The following is a 6,000-nucleotide window of genomic DNA, read 5'->3' as shown; positions in this document are numbered from 1 at the left end:
GGAGGGAGGGGGGAGCGTGCTAGAGCAGCGGGAGGAGGGCTTTGAAAGGACCAGCCTCGCTTTTCCCTCTGCACGAAATAAGAGGAAATCAGGTGGTGATAACATGCGTGTATTGCATTTCTTGACGACTGTTTGTCATTAACTCTTAATTGAATTCATTCGTTTCCACTGGTCCTGGCTCCTGGAGCCTTGCACGCTGCTGCTGGGCAGTTCCCCACACCCACCCACCCTTTTCCCTCTCTCTCCTCCTTCCTCTCTTCCTCTTCTCCTTTCTCTCTCTCTCTCCCCCTTTTGCAGGAGTTCCCTCCTCCCTTTTCCCTCCCCTCCCTCCCTCCACCCTATTAAAACAACCTCCAAGCCTCACTTGTTTTAAAAAGACCCCCTTAAGTTGGAGGAGGCACAGAACCGGCCGCCTGGGAAGAGGGAGGCAGCGAGGGGCAGCGGAGAGAAAGAAAAAAAGAAAAAAAAGAAAGAAGGAAGGAAGGAAAGAGGTGGAAGACCAGCAAAGGCAAGAAGCGGAAGAAAAAAAAAAGGCGCCTGGAAAATATTTGCCGCCGCCGCGGCTGGTGGAACCTCGAAATAGACGCTCCATTCAGTCCGTGGCCGCAGAAGCGCCGCGAAGTTCTCCAGATGCTACGCCGGCCTCAACTTTTCCCCAACTTTCGCTCCGGGCGCCTGGAGGACTTCTGCGCCCAGAGGGATCGGCCCGCCGCTTAACCTCGGCGCAGAGACCCCCTTGTTTGGAGAGGGGGGCTAAGAGGGGCTCCCGAGGCTGTTGGAACTGGGACCCTCGTGCGGCAGAGAAGGCACCCGCTGGCCCTTTTCCATGGTGGGGAGGCGAGCTGCGGCCAGCCTCGCCAGAACTCTCCCGGGAGAGTAAGTACTTTGACTCTATTGCTTCGATCGGGGAGCTGTGTGTGTGTGTGTAAGCGTGTGTGTGTGTGTAAGTGTAAGGGGAAAAAGCGTCCCAGCAGCAAAAAGCCCGCCGGGGAGATCTTGGATGGGTCGTTAAGATCCAGAAAGGCGGCAAGGTGAGTGGATCTCCCCTGATCATCATTCTGAGTTCTGCCAAGTTCTGAGATCTTCCGCTGGGGGAAGGAAAGGTTCAAAGATCTGGGAATAGGGGAGCCAAGGAAGTCTCCCACTTCCCCAGTCCAAGCGAGACCTAAAACAGATCTTTAGATCGGTGGGGAGCAGGAAATGTCAGCGGCGCTGTCCAAACAAGGGACCCATTTGTTTAGGACAAGCAGATCCCTTCCCCGAGGAGCGCGGCGCCTCGTCCGTTTTTCAAAACCGGCTTAACCCCCCCGCCCCCTCCCGGCGATTTGGAAGAGATTTTCCCTCGCTTTTTTTGCCCTGGGGGTCGTTTACAAGCGCCCCAGTTTACATGGGGATGCCCGCACGGCACGCCTCTCCTTTTTGCACGGATGCGAGACTTAACTGTGCGCCGATCGCTGCTTGTTAGGGCAGAGGGATCCCAGAAAGGTCGCATCCGGTGTTGGGAAAGAGCGCCCGAGAAGCTCCCAGGATCGGGTCTCGCTGCCCTGCCTTAACAGCACCTGACTGTGAAAATGCTCCCCGCTTCTCTTATCTTTCCATCTCCTAATATACTCCTAATATATGCATATGCGTAATACCTAGAATCCAGAGCCGCGGTGGCGCAGTGGTTAGAGTGCAGTACTGCAGGCTATGTCTGCTGATTTGCCAGCTGCCTGCAATTTGGCAGTTCAAATCTCACCAGGCTCTCAAGGTTGACTCAGCCTTCCATCCTTCCGAAGTGGGTAAAAATGAGGACCCAGATTGTTGGGGGGGCAATAGGCTGACTCTGTAAACCGCTTAGAGATGATTGTGAAGCGGTATATAAAGTCTAAGTGAAGTGATATGTAAGTCTAAGTGCAATTGCAACCTCTTCTGATTTCCCTACCCCAGGTTTTGGCTAACGCACCCCTGCGAACTTTAAGGCGAGTGTCCCGAGACATGTGCAGGGCAGACGCGCAATTAATAGTGGAGCAGCTGTGTTTCTTCCCCAGCTCATACATACGTATAGATTCGCTTTCGCAGGCTTGCGGGTGGGGTGGGGGGACGGGGACGGGACACCCAATCTTGATCTGTTTCCAAGGAGGCGGCAATATCCCGGAAGGCGGTTCATTTTCTGTTCTCCCCTCCCTCCGAGCCCACAAGATGTACACTGTCGCTATTTAGTCGCTTGTAAAAACATGAAGCGTGATTTCTACCCCGCCCATCCCGTTTTTTTCTTCTTCTCCTGGTTCCAATGGGTGGGTGGGTGGGTGCGTAGGGGGATGGGGAATGGGCGGGGTTTGGGACGCCCGAATCCCAGATGCTCAGAAAGGAACTGCGAGGTTCTTCTTAATGCACGATCAGGCGGCGGTAGAAAGGGACTTTCCAAAGTTTTCGGGAAGCAAACTGGATTTTCTTGGGAGTCCCCCCCCCCTTTTGAAGACGTTTCTCTTCTCCAAGAAGCTTCTTCAGCTCTGGTGGGATGGTGGGGCATGAAAGGATTGATATTCCTTGCAGATAGCGGGTTATTTGCATTCTTTTAGAGGAAGTAATGGCCCAAATCCCCTCTAAAAGGATGCAAATATCCAGCTGTCTGCCATACTTCCATTCTCCACTATCCTGTCAGAGCTGAAGAAGCTTCTTGGAGGAGAAGGAAACGTCTTCAAAAGAAAAAGAAAAAACAGAAAGTCCAGTCGCCTCTTGAAAAAAAAAAAACACCACCTTTGGGGACAACCAAGTACCTGGATGACTGAGAAGCTCTACACCAGGGGTGTCCAAACTTGGGAACTTTAAGACTTGTGGACTTCAACTCCCAGAATTCTGGGAGTTGAAGTCCACAAGTCTTAAAGTTCCCAAGTTTGGACACCCCTGCTCTACACAGATTTGTAGAAGCAGACAGGTAGACTATACAGGTTTCTTCCCATGGGCGTCGAAGGGTGGGCTCTCTGCAGCACTATATCCTGTCCACATACAGGATAGATGTGGTGGGATAGCCCACATACGCACATTAGCAGCCGTGCCATATTCTTGGCACGCTTTTGTTCTCCGGTATAGGAAGGCTGGGATGCTTAGACTTTCATCAGCTTGGACTTTTGGCTTTCTTTGAACTTTGGGCAAGTTGGGGCCTCTCTGAAGATGCATCCCGGGAGCAGCAGATGTGGTAGTCTTCGAATTACGACCAAAATGTTGGTTGTAATTGACGTAATGGCAATGGAGCCAAAATGTTCTCTTGCTGAGTGAGACATTGGTTAAGTGGCTTTTTGTCTCGTTCTACCATGCCGTTCTTGCCACCAGTTGTTAAACGGATCGCTGCAGCTGTTAAAAAGTTAGGAACACGGTTGTTAAGCGAATCCGGCTGTCCCACTGACTTTGCTTGTCAGAAGGTTGCCAAAGGGAATCCTAGGACGCTGCAACCGTCGTAAATATGAGTCAGTTGCCAAGCATCCGAATGTAGATCACGTGAGTGCTGGGGTGGGTGGGTAATGCTGCCATGGTTGTTAAGTGTGGAAAAGTGGGCATGTCCATTTTTTTCTAGTGCTGTTGTAGCTTTGAACAGTCACTAAACGGAGGGTTGTAAGTCGAGGACTACCTGTATTGGATGCCCCGTTGTCAATGGGGCATTGTGGCCGGTGGGAATTTGGGCAGGGAGGTTGATTTACAACTTGGAAGAGATGAAAGGCTGCAGAGAAGTGGAGACAGGTGGTGCCGTTGATGGGGAGGGGAGGTGTCCTTAGGGAGTGTGGGTACTACTACTACCCCCCCTTAGAGTAAAGGTTGAGGAAGTTTTGAGTCAGTTGGGAGGAAGGCCCATTTATTGTGCCTTGCTGGACCACCAGCGCAGCACAGAAAGTCCGGGCTCGTGTTGAGATCTGTGGAAACAATCGCGATCCTTCGAGCACCCTGATTAGGCGGCTCAGTGGCAAAGACACTGAGTTTGTCGATCGGAAAGGTCGGCGGTTCGAATCCCTAGTGTAGGTCTCCTGCGTAAACAGCGGGTTGGACTAGATGACCTCCAAGGCCCCTTCCAACTGTTACCCTTTTGAGTGCCGCCTGCGCATTCGCCGTAGGATTGGAGCTGCGCCGGCGGCGTTGCAGAGACGCTGCAGCTTCAATGGAAGCGGTCTCTCTGTGTGTGTGTGTGTGTGTGTGTGTGTGTGTGTGTGTGTGCAGGGGTAGAAGTGTCCCGGGGCGGGAGGGATGCAAGGCCGGGAAGGCGAAGACCGACGTGGCAGCCGCTCAGAAGCTCCGCTCGCCCGGGTAGCCGCGTTCTCCTCCCCCTCTCGAGGGAGGGGAGTGGCGGGGGACGGCGGACGGACCAGAGCGCAGCCTAAGAGAGGCGAGCTGGCCCGCTGGGGCGACGCTGGGCTCCGCGATGCCTATCTGCCTCCTCTGGATGGAAGCCACTTTATTGTTCCAGCTCTTAACCATCGCTCCGGAGAAAAAGCTGGGCCGGGGCGCCCTTCCTTCGCGATGAAGGCTCGGGTGGGAGGGTGGGTGGGGATGCGTGAGATCGCACGTGGGAGCTGGCCAAGGGCGGTGAGTTTCCTGCTTTCCACGCGTTTCTTCTCCCGGGTGGTGCAAAGCGCTTGGGATCGCCCCGCAACCCATCCGTTCCCTTTTTTTTCCCCTGAGCGGCGGCAATCTGTGGAGCTGCAGCAGCCTCTTCCCGAAAGGGGAAGACGTTTTCTTTTCTTTGAAGCTCTTCAGGGAAAAGGAAAGGGGGAAAAAAAACAGAAAGGGGAGAGCTGAAGAAGCTTCTAGGATGAGAAGCGAAACGTCAGTCAAAGAAAAACCAGAAAGTCCAGTTGCCTCTTGAAAAAGCACCTTTGGAGACAGCCATGGTTGACTGAGGCAGGGTCTTCATGCTTTCCTGTTTCCCCGCTTTCTCTTCTGTGGGGGAAGCAAGGGAAAGGAAAGGAGAAAGCGTTGAAAAGTCTTGAAAAGTTAAAGAGAGAGAGAGAGAGGAAAGAAAAAAAGAAAGAGAAAGAGAGAAAGAAAGAAAAAAGAAAGAGAAAGAAAGAAAGAGAAAGAAAGAGAAAGAACAAAAGAAAGAAAGAAAGAAAAAAGAAAGAGAAAAAGAAAGAGAAAGAAAGAAAGAAAGAAAGAAAGAAAGAAAGAAAGAAAGAAAGAAAGAAAGAAAGAAAGAAAGAACTCTTGGACCCCACGTGGCAGGAGAGCTAGAGAATAAATAAAGAAATAATAACCCTGGGAATGCCGGATGATGAGCTCATTGAATGGAACTTCCCGCCTCCCTTTATGACCTAATGGCCGCACCCTCTCCTGATTGGCTCCGGTCATGTGGAAGGGGTTCCCCCAACAGAAGCAGAAGGCTGAAAGTTTGAAAAGAGCTTTTAAAGTGAGAACTGAAACGTTCTTTTCTTTCAGCGGCTGAGTAGAAGGTTGCAGGAAAATAATAGGAACTTTTCATAGAGAGAGAGAGAAAAAAGAGAGGCTTTCGTGTTGAAGTAACGGTTATAAGGAAGGATGGATGGATGCCATCCATGGGTGTTTTAAGATGCAAGGAGATTTTTAAAAAGAGATTTATCAGGGCTGCTTTAATACAAAAAGAAAAAAAAGGAATTCTTTGCAGCTTAATGAGCCTTACTCTTGATCTGGCTAGCCGGTGTCTACAATGCTCTGAAATTATTCAGAATCTGAAATCAAATGATGGTTTCTTTGGAATTTAAAGCATTCAGAAAGAAGAGTGTAGAAAACTAAAGCAGTAACTTGGTCTGATTGTTCAGAACCTCAATAGAAAGAATAGATTTTCTAGTTTTTTTATGATTCCCTCAAGTATGTTGATTGAACCAACACAGTTCTAGGCTGCATAAACAGAGGGATAGAATCAAGATCAGGTGAAGTGTTAATACCACTTTATAATGCCTTGGTAAGGCCACACTTCGAATACTGCATTCAGTTTTGATCGCCACAATGTAGAAAAGATGTGGAGACTCTAGAAAGAGTGCAGAGAAGAGCAACAAA

At 50.6% G+C, this 6,000-nt stretch overlaps 1 protein-coding gene across 1 annotated transcript in view; it reads left to right on the top strand.

The window, feature by feature from the left end:
* The first annotated feature begins 388 nt into the window (after positions 1-388).
* HAS2 (hyaluronan synthase 2) overlaps positions 389-6,000 on the top strand; it is a 46,025-nt gene continuing 40,413 nt past the window's right edge. The window contains exon 1 of the mRNA XM_081950658.1: positions 389-876. The gene's annotated coding sequence lies outside the window, so the exon portion shown is untranslated. The remainder of the gene's footprint in view (positions 877-6,000) is intronic.

Source organism: Natrix helvetica, assembly GCF_964273705.1.
Source record: "Natrix helvetica genome assembly, chromosome: 4".
NCBI lineage: Eukaryota > Metazoa > Chordata > Lepidosauria > Squamata > Natricidae > Natrix > Natrix helvetica.
The sequence above is the reverse complement of the archived record's forward strand: the minus strand, read 5'-3'. Positions and strand labels throughout refer to the sequence as shown.